This window comes from Hyperolius riggenbachi, chromosome 6, assembly GCF_040937935.1.
Source record: "Hyperolius riggenbachi isolate aHypRig1 chromosome 6, aHypRig1.pri, whole genome shotgun sequence".
NCBI lineage: Eukaryota > Metazoa > Chordata > Amphibia > Anura > Hyperoliidae > Hyperolius > Hyperolius riggenbachi.
The window spans coordinates 296,841,680-296,865,311 of record NC_090651.1 but is presented as its reverse complement, the minus strand read 5'-3'; the positions used below and the strand labels follow the sequence as shown (position 1 = coordinate 296,865,311).

At 43.7% G+C, this 23,632-nt stretch overlaps 1 protein-coding gene across 1 annotated transcript in view; it reads left to right on the top strand.

Annotated features, from left to right (window-relative positions):
- The window catches only part of PPFIA3 (PTPRF interacting protein alpha 3), a 214,984-nt gene extending 205,041 nt beyond the window's left edge, over window positions 1-9,943 (top strand). The window contains exon 30 of the mRNA XM_068241128.1: window positions 6,347-9,943. The gene's annotated coding sequence lies outside the window, so the exon portion shown is untranslated. The remainder of the gene's footprint in view (window positions 1-6,346) is intronic.
- The last annotated feature ends 13,689 nt before the right edge of the window (window positions 9,944-23,632 follow it).

Below are 23,632 nucleotides of genomic sequence, written 5' to 3'. Positions count from 1 at the left end.
TGTCCTCTCTTCCTGGGGGCTAGCTGAAAAGCTTGCTTGTAGGTGAGACATCTTTGCTGCAGTTCGGGCCTGTCCTCTCTAACTGGGGGCTAGCTGAAAAGCTTGCTTGTAGGTGAGACATCTTTGCTGTAGTTCGGGCCTGTCCTCTCTTCCTGGGGGCTAGCTGAAAAGCTTGCTTGTAGGTGAGACATCTATGCTGTAGTTCGGGCTTGTCTTCTCTAACTGGGGGCTAGCTGAAAAGCTTGCTTGTAGGTGAGACATCTTTGCTGTAGTTTGGGCCTGTCCACTCTTCCTGGGGCTAGCTGAAAAGCTTGCTTGTAGGTGAGACATCTTTGCTGTAGTTCGGCCTGTCCTCTCTTCCTGGGGGCTAGCTGAAAAGCTTGCTTGTAGGTAAGACATCTTTGCTGCAGTTCGGGCCTGTCCTCTCTTCCTGGGGGCTAGCTGAAAAGCTTGCTTGTAGGTGAGACATCTTTGCTGTAGTTCGGCCTGTCCTCTCTTCCTGGGGGCTAGCTGAAAAGCTTGCTTGTAGGTGAGACATCTTTGCTGTAGTTCGGGCCTATCCTCTCTTCCTGGGGCTAGCTGAAAAGCTTGCTTGTAGGTGATACATCTTTGCTGCAGTTCGGGCCTGTCCTCTCTTCCTGGGGGCTAGCTGAAAAGCTTGCTTGTAGGTGAGACATCTATGCTGCAGTTCGGGCCTGTTCTCTCTTCCTGGGGGCTAGCTGAAAAGCTTGCTTGTAGGTGAGACATCTATGCTGCAGTTCGGGCCTGTCCTCTCTTCCTGGGGCTAGCTGAAAAGCTTGCTTGTAGGTGAGACATCTATGCTGTAGTTTGGGCCTGTCCTCTCTTCCTGGGGGCTAGCTGAAAAGCTTGCTTGTAGGTAAGACATCTTTGCTGTAGTTCGGCCTGTCCTCTCTTCCTGGGGCTAGCTGAAAAGCTTGCTTGTAGGTGAGACATCTTTTCTGCAGTTTGGGCCTGTCCTCTCTTCCTGGGGGCTAGCTGAAAAGCTTGCTTGTAGGTGAGACATCTTTGCTGTTGTTCGGCCTGTCCTCTCTTCCTGGGGCTAGCTGAAAAGCTTGCTTGTAGGTGAGACATCTTTTCTGCAGTTTGGGCCTGTCCTCTCTTCCTGGGGGCTAGCTGAAAAGCTTGCTTGTAGGTGAGACATCTTTGCTGTTGTTCGGCCTGTCCTCTCTTCCTGGGGCTAGCTAAAAAGCTTGCTTGTAGGTGAGACATCTTTGCTGTAGTTTGGGCCTGTCCTCTCTTCCTGGGGGCTAGCTGAGAAGCTTGCTTGTAGGTGAGACATCTTTGCTGCATTTCTGGCCTGTCCTTTTTACCTGGGGGCTAACTGAAAACCTGACATCAGAGGATAACGTATAGGTTTGCTGGCTGCATTACATACATTCAGCTAAAGAGGAGAAAGTATAATGCATGCCCAACACCATCTGAGATGTTTTGGGATAACCTCAGATACACTTTAAGTCCTTTTCCGCATTGTTTATGGTATAAGAGCCAGTCCACACTAGGTCCGGAAACGTATCCGTGGCTGCGTTTTTCAAACCTGATGAAAAACGGAGTCCCAGGTACTAATGTTGAAAATAGCAGCCAGCCTCACCCAAGTAAAAAACGGATCCGTCTGCGTTTGCGGGGATCCGTTTTCAAAACCTGAACGGAAGGTCCGGATCTGCTGCATTTTCACGCAACGGATCAGGACCACGGATACACGCAGGGGTAGTGAAAGTAATGAGAAAACGCATCTCCAGCTCCACAGGCAAAAAACGGATGTGAAAACGGATAGCCTGAGCTTTATGATTGGCCCAAAAAAATCCTCCCACTCCTTCATAATGATGGAGACGTTTTCTGTCAGGGAAAAACCTGAACGGAAACTGATGCAAAACTGATGCACTTTCATCAGTTTGCAGTACGGTGGGTACTTCCCCTGATCCGGACTGCAGTGTCCGTCCTGCAACCGGGTCTAGTGTGGACCTAGCCTTATTGTGCCTGGGTGTAGGGGTCAGGAAGAACCTGGTATTGTGGGGTGCAGAGGTGGCAGCACAGTTTGGCATCTCTTTCATTTTGTGTCATAATGAAACTAAGCAGACTTAAGGGGCGCTGATCCAGCTTCTGATGTCCTGTGTCACTTAAAGAGGAACTTTAACCCACAATAGATCTTCACCCAGTCAGTAGCCGATACCCCCTTTTCCACGATAAATCTTTACCTTTTCTCAAACGGATCATCAGGGGGCTTTGTATGGCTGATATTGTGGTGAAACCCCTCCTACAGTGTGATGTCAGGACCATGGCCCTGACAGTTCCTGTCTGTGAACCTCGCTGCATTGTGGAAAATAACGTCCAACTGCCAAGCATACAGTATCTCCCTTTGCGGAATGTTTGACAACTGAGGGTAGGGACACACTAGGCTGAAAACTTAGGTAATCAGGCACACTCTAATTTAAAAGTTCTAAATACAATTAATGTAATGCTTTTTGTACCTTAAAGTGAACCTCCAGACTAAAAATCTACTCAGCAGAACTGAAAAGGCTTGATGTTTCTTTAACAGTTTCATAGCATCAGAACTTTGTTTTTCTTACCAAAGCATCATTTTTAGCTGCATTTTTTTTTCTATAAAGATTTAGCTGCATTTTTACCTAAGCTCCACCCATCAAAGAAAAAAAGCCCGGGCTTTTTTTCCCTGATGCTGTGCAGAGCATGATGGGATTTCCTATGTTGTTATTCACGTTGCCTAGCAACTGGGAGAGGTGCTCAGCACACAGGACAGTTGGAACTGTGTCTCATGCTCCCTGTCACCTCCTTTCAACCAAAAAGATGGCTGCCCTCATGAAATCAAACATTTGCCTGTTTTTTTTAAACAGTGTGGGTAAGAGATTATATTACCTATCTATTTTAATTAACATAACTAATGTAACTTAATGACAGTATGTTTGTTTAGGCTGGAGTTCCCTCTTTAAGGTAGCTTTGGCGATAAAACAGGTATACAGCTTATATGCTCGCCGTAATATGGGCGTTATTGTAAAACACCGCCCCTAGACCACATGCTTCCTCCCCTCATCAGCAAAACTGCCTTGCCAGAATAGTCACATCAGGCCAAAAATGTTTAATAAACTCCATTATAGAAGAATCTTCTTAGATTGAGTCATTAGTTCCCCTCTGTTTGCTGCTGTCACCCTATAATTGGTGAAAGGGAGTTTACTGTTAATGAAATTGGCTTCCATATCCACCCCATAGTGTGACTGCCAGGAGGGGTGGGACTTAAACATAAAACTCTCAGGAGAATTTAGGGTGTAGAGAAGATGAGTAGAGGTGGGCCGCAGGTACAACCACTGTGGAGAGTATATATTTATAGTCTGCCTATTCCACTTCGCCAAGTTTGCTTTAAAGTAGTCATTTCAGAAAAGCACTGCACCAGAACCTGGCTCTGTTTCCTTGTTTTATGTGTCTAGTTGAATTGCCATAGACATTAAACTGACATAGAACTGAACATTTCCTATGTACACTTCAAGAGACTGCAAGGGTCTGAGAAAAATAAATATTGTATAAAGCATTCCTGAACTGATGTGAACTGATAAGCCTCATTAGAGTCTGCCTGCCGTCACTGTCTATTTTGTTTTTCATTACAAGGTTTAATAGACTTGAGCTTTGTGTATGCAAATTAGGCATCCACACTGAACTCCAGTGCAGCCCCAGCTCTCCTAACTACTAAATTAAAACAAAACACTTTTACCTGGCTGTGCAAAATCTGCTGATAGACACAAAGCACATAAAAGTGAATTCCCCTAATATGGTGATTGGAGAATCTAAGTATAAGGAAAGACTGATACCGGCGCAGATTATGCGCAGGGTCAGTCACCTCAATAGGATCAGGATCCCCCCGCTTTAATACGACCCGACCCCAAGTGGAGCGAGGACTGATATTAGCGCAGATGATGAGCAAGATCAGCCGCTCCGATAGGATCCATCATTCACAGTTCATGCGTTGATGAGACAGAGAGAGTGTGCAATGGCATTGAGCCGCCACTGCCATAGAGCAGATGCCTCACATAAATATCCACATATGTGTATAAATCCGGATCCACTACCCCACATATTTATAGCGGATACAATGATATAAGCTATACCTTCCTTATGTCGAGACCCTTGTCTATTTTTAAAGGTAAGGTGGCTGAGATCACCTGCATAGAACGGCAGCCAAAACTTAAGTTCTTAGACAGGTACGTGACCTATTATTCAGTGCACCGATATTTAACTATGGATGATGTAATACTCCGCACGGACACAGCATCTGTTGCTGAGCATTGTTTAATTTATTAAGTTTAATTGCTACTATCGAATGTACTAAACATTGAAGGTAATGGGCTTGATTCACAAAGCGGTGCAAACTGTTTAGCACGGTTGTGCTAAACAGTTAGCACGTGAAGTGCTTTTCGTGGTCTTTTGCGCGCGCAAAGTGCCGCGATTTGCGCGATCGCGGACTTTTGCGCGCGCAATTTGCAGCGAATCGCGGCAAATTACGCGCACCAAAGTCCGTGAACGCGCAAATCGCGGCACTTTGCGCACGCACAAGTCAGCGAAAAGCACTTCACGTGCTAACTGTTTAACACACCCGTGCTAAACAGTTTGCACCGCTTTGTGAATCAAGCCCATAGTGTGTTAAAAGGTCGGCCAATAGCCGATCAGTTTTATCTAAGTCAGGGAATCACCCCGCCCATCACGAGTGACGTATGATAGTCACTCCTTCATCCCTCCCCTACTGGGAGGTATAAAGTAGAGCCTCATATGCCGTCACGTCACCTGACGAAAGGCGTGGTCAGTGCCGAAACGCGTCCTGACGTCAGACGGCTCCAGCTTGACCAGGCCCCGCCCACTGCAACCAGCTCCGCGTCGGGACACACCGCACCCGTAGCTTTGGCCAAGCACGGGGTAGGAGAGGACGGCTGGCAGGCCTGAGAAGCGCTATTGATTTTAACCAATTGTAAGTGCAACTTTTAAGCGTGTTGTTTTAAGTAAAGAAAGTATTACACCAAAGGAGCGCTCTTGTTTCTTTTACAATGAAAAAAAGAATAGGAGACACCAGTAAAGTTTTATATTTATTTAATTTTAGATACTACACATATGATTACCTCAAGTTTATTTTCAGTTCAAGTCTGCTTTAAATCATTTTGCTGCTTTCCTTTGCTTAAAAAAAAGAAGAAAAAAGTACAACTGCCATTGAACAGTTTCCTCTCTTGCAAGCTGAAAATTAATATTAAAAATAGCATCTTAGTGGCAGAAATTTGCACAGCGGCCATGCCCACCTTATTGTCCATAAAGAACAGGGTTTGTTTTTGTTTTTTTACAATCGATAAGCTAATTCTGTTCTTAGGTTTTATTTCAAAAGTCTAAAAGCTGTATTTTCTTTAGTTCTTGAATGTACATTTAAATCTTACTTTTTATATTGTTTAATATCTGTGAGTATTGTTTTAAAGCGTGCAGGATATTAAATGTGTTGGTTTATTCTGAACTTCTGCTTTGGCGAAGCCGTACAGGTGACTGAGGGTAGGAACACACTAGGCAGAATCGCATATGCATTTTCCACTATGTGCTATAGGAAACGCATATGCGATTCTGCCTAGTGTGTTCCTACCCTTACAGTTCCCTGTAGTGTAGAATGACTTGCTGAGGTTCTCCATCTAGCCACAGGGGGTGCTGTTATGCCTTTTGCTTTCTTTTTGATGAATTTTATATGTAATGATGTTTTTACCACATCCAATTGCATGCATTTCTCTGTATGCAAGGGCACTGTGATTATAATAGTAAGCGCAGTGTCCCTTTTCCACTAATGCAATAAGAATTTTCGCCAAAATTCAGCACATGCAGCAGTTTCCTTGTGTTCACCTGAGGGGAAAATGCAAACGCAATTGCACTGTAAAAATAACCAATGGATCTAAAACTGCGGCAAAAAAACCACAAGGTATAAAATGAAAAAAGTTACGACAGCATCGCAGTGCGTTTGTAATCAATCACTATTTTCAGTGTAAAAAGGGCCTGAAGATTAATGTCATTTTGGCTCTTGGGCATCTAGTGTGGCACAGGACTGCAAATCGTTTTTGGCCAGTGTTTAGCTCACAGTCAGAGGATTGAAGCTTAAAATAAATATTTTCATTTACCAAATTTAACAGTGTTCTACATTACATAGAGTACAGCTGCTGTATATCGTGTTTGTGCCTCTTAGTCTGGACACACCTATTCAAATTTCTAGCCAATTTGATCATTTTTATTAACTCTGCAGGGGGTCCTCTGCCCCCAACATGCTTGGTCAACTAACTTACAATCGATTTTGGTTATTTTATTACAGGCATGATGGAAAATCTCTGTATGGTTGGCAGGAAGAAGAGCAGCAGGGAATTAATGCCGCATAGTGTTTGCCCGTCAAGCAGCTAACGCTATTTTTTTTTATATAAGTTCTTTATTCGTTTCTGCTTAAAACAAAACAAAATCAGGGTGACATGTGGTAGTATCACTATTACCAGATCAGTTTTCAATATGGTCTTTATTACCGTAGTGAAGAGAACCGGTTGGTTAGTGTCAGATCTGTCATGTCATGCTTAAATACTACCAGCCATCTTCAGCTTTCATGTGCCCAGCCACTTCCCTCAAATGTTTTGGATAGCTGCTTAGTGGCTCACATGACTCTTCTCAGAGCAACAGCACTAAGCAGGCTTTTCTCAGAGCTGTCTTCAGTGACAGATGTACATAGATATAATTAAGGCAGTGGGAAATTTGGGCACATGGTAAAGCCGAAAAACTGCACACCCTGCTCCTGCAAAGGTTCCAGTGGTGTTAATTACTATTCCCCCTCCAAGCCGCCATTGACACTGAGGTAAGACCTACAGTAATTCGGCATCCAGCTATTGCTGGTGGCCAACTTATGTAGAAAACGGTGCTCAAATTACTGACTGAGCATCACTATAGCTGTAATTCACATTCTGGCCTATGGTGGCGCTGGCTGCACCTAAATTTCCAGCATGACTGTTTTAATACATTCGGTTGTTTTAATAGATTCGGTTGTTTTATTAGATTCTGCAACTCTTGTCAGAAAAGTGCTGCAGACCTGTCTAAATATATAAACTGGACGCTAACTCCCCACCACCATATCTACCTTGAAGGCCAACTATACCCTAAAGACGAACTGATCAAGGAAAATTCTATTAACAATCTGGATGATAGGTGAATGTAGACGGTGTACAGAAGATAAGTGGTAGACTGAGTACTTGATTCATGGGCCAAATATACTTGCCAGTGCATTACAGCTGGATTCCTTGCTTGCCTGGATTCAGCCGGTGGGTGGGGTGATTAGATGAAACTCATTGAGTGTTTTCTTATAATTTGCACTAAACAACATCATCTCTGTGTGATTTGTCTTTGTCACTGTTGCATTTAGCTGGTCTTTAAAAAGGAACTTTACCGAAAAATAGTGGTGGGGAGAAAAAATAAAATACATTGCAAAGCAAAGTTAAAAAAATAGAAAAGAGAACAAGAAATAATTGATAGTAGCCATGTCATTTGTTCATGTTGTTTGATCTGCAATGAGCCTACAGGTCATCATATGTACTACTGGCAGACAAGGGGAAAAAAAAAAAAAAAAAATATATATATATATATATATATATATATATATATATATAATACAGAGGGAGATGCTGCTTGCTTGTCAGTTGGAAACAGACTTTTTTTTACCACAGTGCAACAAGGTTAACAGGCAGGAAACTGTTATGACCATGGTCATGACATCACGTTAAGGGAGGGATTTCGCCACAATATCAGTCACACCACGGTAACACCCCCCGATGACCGGTTTGAGGAAAAGTAAATATGTAACTTGGGAAAGGGGTTATCGGCTACTGATTGGAATGAAGTTTATTCCTGGGTTAGAATTGATCTTTAAGGAGAGGAATAAACGATAGCTAGCTTTGATTATTCTCCTGACCTGTTCTGTAATATCTCCCCTCTCCCCCACACCAAAGTGATTACATCCAAAGCAGTTCTACAAGCTGGAGCTCTGGCCATGAGATCCCTGTTGTGAGCTCTGTAAATAGGTACTTGGGCGTTATTTATAGCAGCAAATGTAGACTATTTAGTGTGTGCTTATGGTGGAGGGAGCTGATGTACAGGATACCTTGTAAGCTAGCAGCACAGGTCTATGCAGGCACCACAAGATCTGTTCCCTGAACTGTGGCAGCACAGGCTCATTGCAAGCCTTCCTCTGAGAACCTCTTAGTGTTAAGCTTGGGAAATTTGCCATAGCAGGGTGAGCCGGTACTTGACCGAACAACCTAATACTTAGACGGAACTGCCTTCATGCCTTGGGCTCATTGCAGCCTGTGTTATTGAGCTCCCCACTTGCTGCACTGCATTTTCTGGTCCAGTATAACGTATAGCAGCTGAGAGGAAGGTAGTATCCTGTTGTGCTGTTTGACGTTATAACTGTATTGCTTGTGGCAGGGCTATTCCATCGGGTTCAGTGACCTTTAAAGGCATTGTGTAGGTGGTCTGTTTCGGCTTTCTTACAGGCTGTGCTGAGTACAGATGGGAGGAAGCAGGGCTGCCCTTCCATGCAAATTTTTGTCTGCTCTTACTGACAGGGCTCCATTGTGTATATCCCCCTCCATTCTTAACCCATTAGCAACTTCAATATAGTTACCTCGTGGGAGATAAGTACACTGCTTTTGACCTCAGTCGGCAGAACTCATGCTGTAAATTCTTGGAATGCTTTGATCTCTCTCTATTACTCTATTAGCAAAAAATATAGAAACTGAATGCAGAGGCCCCCTGTTATTCTCTCACACTGCCCCCTAGTGACAAATGGTCATAAAGACCTAATACATCAGTACTAATTAGAAGCAGGGAAATCTAACAATTAAGAAATACAAAAAAAATGTGCTTAAATAAATTGGCCTGGAGCACTTGCAAGCCTCTAAATAACTTGGCTGCTAAAGGGTTTATGGGTAAAGCTACCCAAATATAGGGCAACATGGATGGGGAATGAACAGTGGCTAAGGATATTAGTGCTCCTGCCTTTAGGTCTAATTCTTGGTCCAATGCTGCTTTGCAATTGCTCTATGTCTATATTGTTTTATAATTGTTTTATGCATTTTCATCCTCTATAATAAAAAGTCTTATTGTACTATGAATATTTATGTTTACTGGGAAAATGGCAATTACTTAGGCCTGGCTGCTTAAGTCATCAGAACAAATGTTATTGGATGACAAGTATGAAACCATAAGCCCCTTCCGTTTTTTTATCGCTGTATCAAATACCTCCTCTATCTGCTTGCAGCCATCCGAGTTCATGCAATAAACGTATCTGGTACCGCGACGCACCACAATTCTGTTGTATAGGGGCTGGCTTCTCACTCTCCTTCTTTCAGACTTTGGCATCTGGCCACGAAACTTTTATTGTACAGAAAATATTAAAATAAAAACGTCTCCAGATTTAAAAATATAAAATTAAAAAAATCATTACCGACTGGAACAATAGTGGGAGGGGGAGGGGCTTTGGGGAACACTGTATACTTGCAGTCCAATCAGTCTTGTAGAATGTTTTGCCCCTAACCACAGGGCCAGGGGGTGCCACCCATTGTAAAATAAACGATGTATTTATTTGTATATCTTATGTCGTGTTGATATGTGTAAATGATCTTGGAATGTTTTTTTTTCTTTTTTTTTGTGCATGATTAAAAAAAAATTTCTTACAAAAAAAAAGACGTTGCAAGGCAAGATTGTGACAGAAAATGTATTTATTTTATTTTGTGGGGGAGGATGCGGGTTTTTATTTTTTTAATTTTAATTTGTAACTTTTCATTTTACTGACGTCTTGCGACAAGAAAATATTAAACTGTATGAATGATGTGCTGGAAAAAAAATGTTTAAAAAAAATTGTGACAAAATTTATCATGGTCTTGACTATTTTTTTGGTTTATTTTTTTAATCTCGTAATTATCATTTGAGTTGCAATAAAGCATTCTCAGTGGAATCAGATTTATTAAACTTTTCCGTCCGTTCTAATGAAGTCTTTATTTATTATCTCGTAAGATGAGGGGGGCGGGGCACCAAAGCTTGTCTTAAGGTGAATACAATTTTTTATATTTTTATTCAAGAATTTCAATTACGGTAATTTTTGTGATTGTAACCTTTGAAAAATGCGACCAGTGTAAAACACACACTCTCTCTCTCTCTCTCTCTCTCTCTCTCTCTCTCTCTCTCTCTCTCTCTCCTCCTCTCTCCTCTCTCTCTCCTCTCTCTCTCTCCTCTCTCTCTCTCCTCTCTCTCTCTTCTCTCTCTCTCTTCTCTCTCTCTCCTCTCTCTCTCCCTCTGTCTCCTCTCTCTCTCTCTCTCTCTCTCTCTCTCTCCTCTCTCTCCAAATCCAAATCCAAAAAAGCTTTATTGGCAGGACCAAATACATTTAGCATTGCCAAAGCAAAATAGAACATTAACGTGGGGGGGGGGGGGGGGGGATTGTGGGAATAAGGGAAGGACATGGGTATACAGTCCATAGGAGGATGTACGGGATGGTATGGGGGGGGATGGGGTATATAGTCCATAGGGGAGGGGGGTATAGGCATACAGTCCATAGGGGAGGGGAGTATGGGGTTATACAGTCCATGTGTTGTCATGTTCCTCTCAGTTGGTGGCAGGCCGTGACATATCGAGCAGCTATTTGCACAGTTTTTTCCTCTTCCCCCAGTATGATATAGAGTTTCCTCTCCTCATCTGTGGAGGTGAAATCTGCAATGTGGGCGGAGAGTCTTTGGAAATGGGCAGTCCTCAACGGTGTATATTTGCTGCAGTGTAGCAGGAAGTGGGCCTCATCCTCCAGGACCCCCTGGTCACATTGCCTGCACAGTCTCTCCTCCCGGGGCTTCCATGTCTGTCTGTGTCATCCTGTCTCTATCTCCAGGTTGTGGGCACTCAGACGGTACAGGCTCAAGGCCTGTCTATCTTTGTGGTGGTGTAGCCTCTCCAGATATGGGGCCATTGTGTACTCCCTCTGTAGTGATTGGTAGATAGTGAGTTTCTGGGAGTTCTTTATGTCACTTCTCCATTCCTCTAGGTATCGGTCCTTGCAGCTTTCTATCATTCCTTTTATTTGGGCTTTTGTCAGCCTGTGTTGGTGGTCTTGGCTGGGCTGGCTGTTGACGTTTTGTTTCAAAGAGCGTGGTATGGCCTCCCCACCCTGGCTCAGTGAGGCTTTATGGTGGTAAGTGCTGGGGTTGCTGCTCTGTATATGCGCCCAATATGAGAGCGCCCTCTGCTGGATAGTCAGCCCTCTCCTCTCTCTCCCTCTCTCTCCTCTCTCTCTCCCTCTCCTCTCTCTCTCTCTCCCCTCTCTCTCTCTCTCTCTCCCTCTCCCTGTGTTCAATTTTCCCCTATTATGAAAAAAAAAAAATGATTGAAAACTCTTGCTCAAATTGCTTGGGTCTAAAAATGTTTCACTCGACCAATCAAAAATTACCAAGGTGGAATTTTAATGGTTATTTTCTAGCTGCATGACTTTACATACATAATCCTACATTATTTGCATAACATTGGCCATCCCTGGTTGGTTTATGAGGATTTTAGGCCTGGGAACCACTAGCAGTACTTTTCTAAGCGCTTGTGATTTGTGAAGCTCTTGCTTATGTAATACTATGGGTGATTTTTAAAAAAAATATATCCCTTTTGTGCAGTAGCATAACTAGACTTAATAGGACCCCCCTGCAAAAATGATAGCATGGGGGCCTCTGAACCTCATGCGGGTCACATGATCGGGAGCCAGCGAATGGTAGCAGAGTGTGTTCTGCTGTAAAGCAGCATCTAGAAGCAGGAAAAAAATTACACACGCTCCTGCATATAGTTTTTGTGAGTGAACAAGGAGGTTTTTTGCTAACTAGCTGCAATTGTGGTTGGGGAGAGGCTGGAGGAGGGCCCCCCAAGTCTCTGGGCCCCCTGCGATGGCAGGGGTTGCAGTGGTGATGGTTACTGCCATGCTCTTGTGGGATCTCACCCATAGCATTACATTAGCAAGAGTTTTTTTTAGGTCACAAGCGCTTAGAAAAGCACTGCTAGTGGGTTCCATGCCTTAGAGCTAGTGCCTGACTGGCTGAAGCAGATGGTGGAAGATTGAGAAATTGTCATCAAGAGGTGCGGACAGAATGGCCAGTATGAGGGAAGGATTGAGCTGAGGAGGAATGCAGCTCTGATAGAAGACTTCACATGCCCTGCCAGGGGAACCACCTGGTCTATGGAAGCTCCAAGTCAGGAAGATAGTACTGTAGCAATCCAGTTGAAAGATCTGATCTCAAACTCTTAACATTATACAACTTCTCTCTTTCCACTGACCAAATCTATTCCACCTATCCCCACCACACACCTTGTTTTATTCACATACCTACCCTATCTATCTTACCAACCCCACTTCATTATTCCTCACTCCTTTGCCTATTCCATCCACCAAACTGTCTCAGCACTGCCATAACCCTCTCCAAAATTATCCTACTAACTGCTATATATACGCTACCCTTCCATTGCCCTACCCACCCCACCATGACTAACCTGCATGTTTTACACTTAGACATCTGCTTCGCCTTACCTTCACCACTTCCAATGCACTGACCTCTTCTCCCATCCACTGTCTACTCCATCTCTGATCTAAGCCTTCAGACCCCTCCCACTGCTTACACCCCAATGTATTGCCCTTACCTCTGCCATACTGTTTCACAGCACACTCGCCCACTGCCAGACACACTTGACCCCTAACTGTCCTTTCCACCCCTATCCTATAATCACCTACAACACCCTCCCTCACGCCTACCAACTCCATTGTCCTGCCTGGGGATTGTTTGACAATTTACCATTCTGAATGCTATTTAGCAGGACAGGTTCCACTCAGAAGAGGCCTTGCCATGATTTATTAAAGAAGCTGACTGCATTAGGTGTCATATTTAGAGGCTGTATTTTGAAAATATATGAGTGTGGCAGCATTGCTGAAGGGGGGGTCAGCCTGTCAATACTTAGACCATATACGCTGCACACTGCATCAATTTGGTCTGCATGGCTGTTATGCCTGAAGGAAAAAAAATGACGCACAAGTTTGCTGTAGACAAGCAGACTGAGGACATGGATTACTGGAACCATGTTGTGTGATCTGATGGGACTTGGCTGTCGACCATCCAATTCAATTCAATTATCATAATTTAATTGGATGAAAATCGATGCCGCCAAGTGCATGCCCGCCCGACAATGCGACCAATTTCGGGGCAAAAATTTGCATTCTTGATCGCAAATGCTGCAAGATGTTGCTCGGTCGGGGGCATGGCGGTAATGGCGCACGATAAAACCCCCGACGCTGTCCCCCCTAATGTAAATGTGCCCCGTGTAAAGTGTATACATTACCTGTCCGCAGCCTCTGCTTGTCCCCCTGCTGGCTTCCGTCTCTGCATACACACACGCCCAAAGTTACTCCCTAGTAAGCGTTGGGGCAGCGATGCGGCGCACAAGGCAGATTCTGGACCGATTTCAGCATGAAACTGACTGGGAATTGCCTGCAGTGTATGGGCAGCTGACGGATCTCTCTTATTAGATTCGATAAGAGAGATTTGTCTCTAGATGTATTTGATCGTTAGATGTATGGGCACCTGTATTTGGTTCAAATGGTGTCAAGCATATGTCACGGCCACCAGGTGAGGAATACAAACACAAGGGTGTCTTTCCTACAGTGAAGCATGGTGGCAGGAGTGTCATGGTTTGGGGCTGCATGAGTGCTTCCAGACTGGGAAGCTATCGAGGGAGCCATGAATGCCAACATGTACTGAGACCTATTGTATCAGAGGATGATCCCCTCCCTTTGGAAACTGGGCTACAGGGCAGTATTCCAACATGATAATGACCTCCAAACACACCTCTTCAACAACCCCTGCCTTGCTTAAAGAGAACCTAAACTGAGTATATGGATTTTTCCTTTTAAAATAATACCAGTTGCCTGACACTCCTGCTGATCCTGTGTCTCTAAGGGCTAGTTCACACTGGGTGCTCGGAGCGCCGCTAGCCCCCGATCGTGTTCGGCTCACGATTTTAACTTCAATCTCGCGATTCTTGCGCACTTTGCGCTTGTGATTCCCATTCAATAAAATGAGAATCATAGAGCAATCGCCCCCAAAACGTTGCATGCAGCACTTTTCAGATTGATCAAAATCGCAACCGCTGCAGTGTGAATGTATCCATAGGAATACATTGTAGCAGCGCTTTGCTGATTGCCGGCGATCAAGAATCGCCCCAATGAGAACCAGCCCTGAGGGCTGGAACCCACAGGAGCGTTTTTGGCAGCACTGATACGCTAGCAGTTTGCCGAAACGCTGGGCTAATGTTAATGGATGGGGCAACTTCCACAGGAGCGTTTGTGTTTCCCAGAAACGCAAACGCAGGACCTGCAGCATTTTGGGAGCGTTAGCGCTTCAATGTAAAGTATTGAAACGCTAGCAGAAACGCTCGGCAAAACCTAAACTGAGCGGTTTTGCTAGCGTTTTGCGGTTTAGCACACTGTAACAAAATTAAAAATAATTCACAGGACCAATCAGGATAAAAACACAAAACGCTACGCACCCGCTGGGCAAAAAAATACAATGTTGCAAAACACGACCAAAAACGCGCATGAATCCGCTTGCAAACCGCTCAGACAAAACGCTAGCGGTTGCGTTTTGCATTTGCTGATTTCAGTGGGTTCCAGGCCTAATACTTTTGGCCTCAGTGCTCTGACTGAAGTCACGCTGGATTAGCTGCATGCTTGTTTCAGGTGTGTGATTCAGCCACTACTGCAGCTATAGAGATCAGCAGGACTGACAATCAACTGGTATTGTTTAAAACTGTGTTCCCAGTTGGGGATCAGCTGCCTAACTCCTATTAAGGACCAGGCCATTTTACATGCAGGGGGCGCATTTGGGGGGTCAGGCAGCCGGATCCCCAGTATAGATAGCTAGTCATTGTTGCCCCCCCTTGTAGCCAGGTGTCTCCCCCCTGTAGCTAGCAGCCTTTACTCACCTCCCGGGCTCCAGTGATGAGCAGCTGTAGTCCCCTCCGCTCTGGCCGGCGTCCCTGCTCACACTGACGTTAAGCACCATCTGCTGGACGTAGATTCGTACTGCGTCGGTCCCCATTTGGTTAATCAGCGCAGCTGAGACACTAATTACCTCACCTATGAATGTTTCCTGCAAAACCTGTACTGTTAGTGGGCCTCGAGGACAGGGTTGGGGAACTCTGGTTTAAAAGGAAACATCCATATCCCTCTCAGTTTAGGTTCCATTTAAAGGGGAACTGAAGAGAGAGGTGTATGGAGGCTGTCATGTTTATTTCCTTTTAAGCAATACCAGTTGCCTGGCAGCCCTGCTGATCCTCTGCCTCTAATACTTTTAGCCATAGACCCTGAACAAGTATATAGCAGATCAGGTGTTTCAGTGGTTCAGACTTTAAAGTCAGATCTGACAAGACTAGCTGCATGCTTGTTTCTGGTTTTATTCAGATACTACTGCAGAGAAATAGACCAGCAGGGCTGCCAGGCAACTGGTATTGATTAAAAGTAAATAAACATGACAGCCTCCATATACCTCTCTCTTCAGTTCCCCTTTAAGAAACTGAGGGTAAAGATGCTGGACTGGCCAAATGTGTCTCCAGACCTAAACCCTAATGAGCATCTGAGGGGAATCCTGAAAGGGAAGGTGGAGGAATGAAAGGTCTCTAATATCCACCACCTTCATCATGGAGGAGTGAAAGAAGATTCCAGTGGCAACATGTGAAGCTCTAGTCAATTCATCAAATGCTCCTAGATACACACCATACAATTTGCTGTTAGATTTACCTGCCAGATAGACTTTTTCCAACATGTTAAATTTAACAGAAAATTGTATGGTGTGTACCTAGCATAAGAGAGTTAAAGGACAACTAAAGCGAGGGGGATATGGAGGCTGCCATATTGATTTCCTTTTAAGCAATACCAGTTGCCTGGCAGCCCTGCTGATCCTCTGACTATGATACTTTCAACCATTGACCCTGAGGGCTCGTTTCCACTATCGCGAATCCGCATGCGTCCAACGCATGCGGATTCGCACACGTAATGCAAGTGAATGGACCTGTTTCCACTGTAGCGTTTGCGTGGTGCGTTTTTATGAGCGGTGAAAAAACGCACAAAAGAGCCAGCGATTTCGCCTGCGAGTGGAATGCATGCGAATCGCATGCGAATCGCACATAATGTATTTAATAGGGAATTCGCATGCGGATTCGCATGCTTAATTTAATGCGAAATCGCATGCGGAAACGCGTACAATAAAGTTTTTTTTTCTTGAACTACACAAAAAAAACCACAAAACTACAAAGGCCTGTTTTCCTGTTTCCTGTAAGTTTATTCCAAAACGTCTTGCAGCCATGGAATATACAATAGAGAGCCTGGTAGCCTTGGTCCAGGAAAATCCATTTATTTATGATAAAACCCTTCCAGGCTATAAGGACAAAACACTGATTAGGAGGACCTGGCAACATATAGCAGAGGAATTCACTCCGGATTGGGATGAGTTGTCATCTTCAAAGAGAAAGTTGGAAGGTGAGTGGTGATATGTGCACTTGTGATATGCTTTGTGTCGAATGTTTGCTACATTGCAAAATGCATAATGGGCCATAATTTCAAAGCCACGTGCTACCCTCGTGCTTGCCACGGGCCACTGTAAAGTCATACTACAGTACATTCCACCCTGCCCCCCGCCCCCCCCATTTGTAGGTGCCTCATGTATATCTGGCGGCCAAAAGTGATAATGTTTGTTGTCAACTGCAAAACCAAGTGGTTTTGCAGTCGATAACCGGGGGATGACACCACGTTTGCCGCCCGTTGACCAAGCAAGGCACGCAGTTTATGGTGATGTCATGTATGCCTTGCGTTTGTGAGTTGTGCTTAAATTTAGTATAGGTAGGTAGGTTGATGTCATTCGTCTGAAAATGTATAGTAATGTAACATAAAAGACCCATAGCACCCAGAAGGGTGATTTATATGAATGTGTAATTGCTTCCAATCAATCATTCCACAACATTGTAATCTTAAAACAATTTTATTGAATAATGCATGTCAGAAATGCATAGATCTCTACATTGTGCCAGCTGCACTTTGGAAGTAATGAGACATACAGTCACGATTACGCAGTGCCTCATTACTGTGCTGACCTCCACTCCAAGTTAAGCCACTTAGCGGTGTAACGTCAACTGCATTGACTTCCTCCACAGAGATTCCTTCTTTTTCAATAATTACATTGTGAAGGATACATGCAGCTTTAACGACTGCCACCGCATTTTCCAGCTTCAAATTGATAGGTGTATGAAGCACCCTCCATTTGTTGGTCAAAATTCCAAAACTGCATTCCACCATTCGCCTGGCCATGCTTAAGCGGTAATTGAAATGCGTTGTCCGGTCATTCAAGTGACTGGATGAGTATGGCCGCATGACATGTCGAGAGAGAGCGAAAGCCTCGTCACCCACCAAGGTGTAGGGGAATGCTGGATTGGAGGTCCTAGGCCATGGGGTCGGTGGTGGCAAGTCCAGCAGGCCATTTTCCATGCGAAAGCACAAGTTGCTGTTCCTGAATATCTGGGAATCGCTTGCTGTTCCATAGGACCCAACATCAATATATAGGAATTTGTACTCGGCATCAGCAACTGCCATAAGTACAATCGAAAAGAATTTTTTATAATTGAAAAATTGACTGCCGCTGTGTGGTGGCTGCACGAGTCGGATATGTTTGCCATCCACGGCTCCAATGCAATTTGGAAAGCGACACTTGGTCCAAAATTTATTTGATACCTCCTCCCAGCGTTGACGGTTAGGGACAGCCATAAAAGTGCCATGAAGTTGACTCCAGATGACGAGACACGTCTCCTTCACTATGTACGAGATCGTACTCTTGCCCAAACGGTAGGCAAAATGCAATGAAGCAAACGATTGACCACTGGCCAAAAACCTATGGAGACAAAATAATGTTCCATTAATGTTCTGTTTCATTCTCTTTTCTCTACAGTCAAATTCTATATGAATAAGTGGAGATCCGTACGGGACACTTACAAAAAAGAATTGACCAAACTACGCAAATTGGAGAAAAGTGGTAGTGCTGCTACAGCCCCACCAACCTACAAGAACTTTGAATTGTTGTCCTTTCTGCGCACCATATATGAACCTCGAAGGTACATTCACATTTCATATTGGTAATTTGTGCCTACATAAACCATTTAGCCACTATCCATGACAACACACACATACATAAGCCTATGCCACACACGTTGAGATGTATACTATGGCTGAGGGAAGCCTAACAGCTGGTTGGGTTGTACATAACATCTTTATCATGCTTCAAAGGACTGTTTGATGTCCTACCTAAACAAGTGTCCGGTCTCCCTCAACCACACTATGTAACCACATATGTATGTAAATGCCCACTCCACTTACATGTCTGTTGGCATGGATACAGGCTAATTTGTTAATGTACTCCAGATATGTTGACACATATAATGAAACACTGGTGTCTTTGTTTCCTTTTATTTTTCAGAACAGAGGATAGTTTTAACACTTCAGCTAATGTGGCGGCCGACAGCGACAGTAGTTGTGCTTCGGCGCACAGCAACTCAGATGTTGGGGAAATTAATTCGGAGGTGGCATCCACTCATACAAGTGGGAGTGTAAACTCGTCTCTTAACACAGTGAGACCGCGACCTAGAGCAGCAAGTAGGCCAAAAAGAGTGAGGCCTTCAGCAGTGGAGGAGGAGAACGCACATATAGCTGAAATGAACAAAACCTACCACGACATTTTGGATTACTTCAAAGAAAACCGTGAGCGACAAAGGGAAACCGAGGATAATGTACCATACAAAATTGCTACCTCAGTGGTCCCTTACCTACAGGACATTGACCCACGGTATTATGCCGATGTACATGTTGAATTCATTCAAGTGGCACGAAAATACCTAGAAAAAACACGGCAAGACCGTGATGGAAACCATGGTAATAAGCAGGGCTCACACCTAGACCGTAGTGGTTCGCGTGGTCATAATCTGGGTACCTACCAAGAGTGTTGGGCCTCTGATCACTCAATGCCAGTTCATAGGTCAGAGTCACAACACTCGTGGATACAGCAAGGGCAAACCTACAGTAGCATGCCTCACTCACATATGCATTCAATGCCCCGGACACACAGAGAAACATCATCAATGTCTCGGCCGGGAGCAGATTTTTCCGAAACATATAATAGGAACCCAACTCCACTTCCTGAAACACGTTCCTATCATACCTTAGAGGGGCCATCAGCACCCTCAGCTTCACAAGCAACCGAAATGTCCATGACGAGATTAATGTTTGATTATGATGCTACGGAGTAAATCGAACATGTAACATGTTTGGTGTAGTTATGTTCTCAATTTGTTTAGTTATTTTGATGATGCACACTCTGTTCAGTGCACTACAGAGCAACCTACATAAGCCATACTAACAAATTTAGGAGACAAATGATTACTGCTGTGATCATTAGCAAGGGAAAGTATTCCTGGTACTGATTGAGATGTGCGGCCTCTGTTGTTGATGAGAGTGGATCATTCAACACCACATCTCACAGGCTCTGTCTGTGTGTATTACGCCACAGTCATGAGAGCGACTCTGCAGCCTATTTCATTTTCTCCCTACCATGTGTATTAGCCATTCACATTGCCTTAACTCACAACACTGGGTCAGGATGCAATGAAAGGGGCTCCTGAGACACTCACATGACTCAGCCGTCATAAACAACCACAGATTCTACATCCGGGGGATCACAAACAAAGGGGGTTGCGGAGGCTAAGTCGATCGATGACGTGCAGTTAGCAACAGCAGGATATCCGCCTTACGTGGCTGCTAAAAGTTGCCCCTTCATTTGTTCACCTTTATGTATGGCCTTATGTCTTGAAAAACATGCAAATGTCAAGAAAAGCTCGCTCTTTATACCATGTTGGACTACTTGGTAGTGTTGCAAAGTTTGTGTGATTACAACACAAGATAGCACTTAAACACATTATAAACGTTATAAACACATGCTAGTAAAAGATTTCATGCATAACTGGTGTCTGCGTACTTTGTTAACCGTTTTAAGACAAATAATATATGTATGGTCCACATGAACCAGAAGAAGATGAAACCCGCCAGTATACTGCAGCAAACTCACTAATGACACTAAGTGGCATTGTGCACTTTTGTAATGGATGCTCAAAAAAGGAAACATAGCAACAGGAAGCTGAAAATGCATACACACGTCTACATTGCCTCCACTGACATCCGTATGGTTTGGCCAGTGTTCCTTTCTCCTCAGTTCAAAAGGACAACACAAATATGAAGTTATCAGATAATATAGCACCTTAGCCGTTTATGACAGTGCTGAACAACAGTTAATAGTCCTTGTGAACTGCTGGGTGGGCCATGCACGGTGCCAAAGTCACTCAGCCTTCACTTTGGATTTGATGATTTAATTCAAGACAGAGTTGCATTTGCTACGTGCATGGTCCACCTAGCGGCTGTTAATGATGAGCATTTAACAATGTACACATGACAGACATTTAAAAGGGCGCCTTCTTACCTTAGCGTCACCAAAAGTCTCTCCTCTGGAATAACCGCATCACGGTACCAGGTATTCTCCCTACGTAAATGGGGTCCCAAAGTCTGCAGCAGGTAATCGAAACTGAGGGAAAAATAACACAACCCTTTACTATACATATCTCACTTTCGAATACACCTTAAACCAAAGATACAGTAAATACTTACGTGTTAGTACTCATCCGTGTGTAATTGAAAAACTTCACAGGGTGGCTACGAAGCTCCTCATAAAGGAGTGCAAACTGGCCTTTTTGAGGCCTCTCCACCACCAGAGGATGCACCCAATAACGGTGTCTCCGACGAGGTGGAACCCTCCTCCTCCGCCGCAGCCTCTCCATGAAGAACTGCAAATTGTTCATCATCGACAAAAGCACTATCTCCTCCATTTCACTCATCCTCCAAACTCCACAAAACACAACCAACTCTATCTCCCTCACCAAACCCACGTGGCAACACCTTTTATAGGAATGTATATGGGAAAACCTCTTCCTGTCATGACAGCTTCCTTTTCATTATTTTCTGGCATTGAGAGGGTTAAATTCGCATAGGCCCATCGCATGCGGATTCGCATGCGAATACGCATGAAAATACGCATGCGAATTCGCAAAACGCAGCGATTACGCTTGCAGATGCTAATTAAATACGCGTGCGAATCCGCAACGCTACAGTGGAAACGAGCCCTGAACAAGTATGCAGCAGATCAGATGTTTCTGACATTATTGTCAGATCTGACAAGATTAGCCACAAGCTTGTTTTAGGTCTATAAGACACTACTGACCAGCAAATTTAGCAGGGCTGCCAGGCAACTGGTATTGTTTAAATGGAAATAAATATGGGAGCCACCATATTCTTCTCACTCCAGTTTGTCCTTTAAACAGCTAAAGGTGGTCATACACTGATATAATCGCAGCAGATTCGACCATCAGAAAGATTTCTGTCAGATACCCATCAGGTCGAATCTGACAGGAATCTATCTTATGCGCAGCGTGCCACACACTAGGAACAGATTTCCAATAGATTTCAGAATGAAATCTATTGGAAATCGATCTAAATGCATTGTGGCACCATTAGATCCAATGCAACTCTATGGGCCATCGATCTGCTGCCAGGAGCAGATCGACCTAGATCTTCCATCCTGATAGATCATTCCATTTTTCATCCAGATATACATGAAATCATTCGAAATTGGCTGCAAATTTTCTCACTTCATTTGTCTTAAAGGACAACCGAGGTGACATGTGACATGATGAGATAGACATATGTATGTACAGTGCCTAGCACACATATAACTAGGCTGTGTTCCTTTTTCTTTCTCTGCCTGAAAGACTTAGGGCTCGTTTCCACTATCGCGAATCCGCATGCGTCCAACGCATGCGGATTCGCACATGTAATGCAAGTGGATGGGCCTGTTTCCACTGTAGCGTTGTTAAGGTGCGTTTTTTTCAGCGGTGAAAAAACGCACAAAAGAGCCGCAGAATTCGCCTGCGAGTGGAATGCATGCGAATCGCCGCTAATGTATTTAATAGGGAATTTGCATGCTGTTTTGGTATGCGAGTTTTCATGCGAATTCGCATGCGGATCTATGCGAATTTTCATGCGAATTCGCATGGATGACGATGTATGCGAATTTAACCATGGCAGTGCTGGTGTGATTTTCCATTGTTTCTATGCGAATTCGCATGAAAATTCACATACCCAAACCGCATGCGAATTCTGATGGCTCTGCCATGCGAATTTTTTCTGCACAGAAAAATGCAAAGAGAACCTGACAAGTGGAAACAGTCCCATTCACTTGTGTTGCTATGCGAATTTGCATTCGAAAAACACATGCAAATTCGCGATAGTGGAAATGGGCCCTCAAACATCAGATATGCAAGTGACAGTTTCTGTCCGGGTCAGACTATAGTATAACCCTCACTGATTAGTAATTACAACCATACAATACTTTCCAGTCAGTAAATAGCTTCTGAGAGCAGGAAAGAGATAAAAAGGGTCAATAGTTCACAGATTTTAGCTGTAACATAGTTCAATGAATGTGTCATTGAGCAGAGACAAAGAAACAGTAAAAACTTAAAAACTACATTCAAATATAAAATAAAACTGTGGGATATCTAAAAAATTCATGTTTAAGAGGAAGATGGATACAATAGTTTTTCTCATCAGTTTATTTTCACCTTGGATGTCCTTGAAAGAGACACGTAAAGGGAAACGGTCACGAAAAATCTTAAAATTTAAAAACACATACAAATAAGAAGTACATTTCTCCCAGAGTAAAAGGAGCCATAAATTACTTCTCTCCTATGTTGCTGTCACTTACATTAGGTAGTAGAAATCTGACATTACCGACAGATTTTGGACTAGTCCAACTTCTCATAGGGGGGTTCTCAGGGTTTTCTTTATTTTTAAAAGCACTTAGTGAATGGCAGTGGCTCTGTCCAACTGCCAAAATAGTGTACAGCAAGCAGGGAGGCTGGTCAGCATCTTTGTATTAATTATTTTCAGGGAATGTCTTTATAAAGAATAAAAGGCCATGCTGAGAATCCCCCATGAAGAGATGGACTAGCCCAAAACCTGTCTGTAATGTCAGATTTCTACTACCTACTGTAAGTGACAGCAACAGGAGAAAAGTCATTTATGGCTCATTTTACTCTGGGAGAAATGTACTTCTCATTTGTATGTGTTTGAAATTTTAAGATTTTCGCGACAGTTCCTCTTTAACCACTTCAGCCTACAGTGTTGTTCACCTTATGCATCCGAGCAACTTTCACCCCCCATTCATTCGCCAATAACTTTATAATTACTTATCACAATTAATCTATATATTGCTTTTTCCGCCACCAATTAGGCTTTCTTTGGGTGGTACATTTTGCTAAGAATTTTTTCTAAATCCATTTCAACAGCAAGATTAAGAAAGAAATGGAAAAAATTAATTATTTCTCAGATTTTGGCCATGAGCGGTTTACAGTT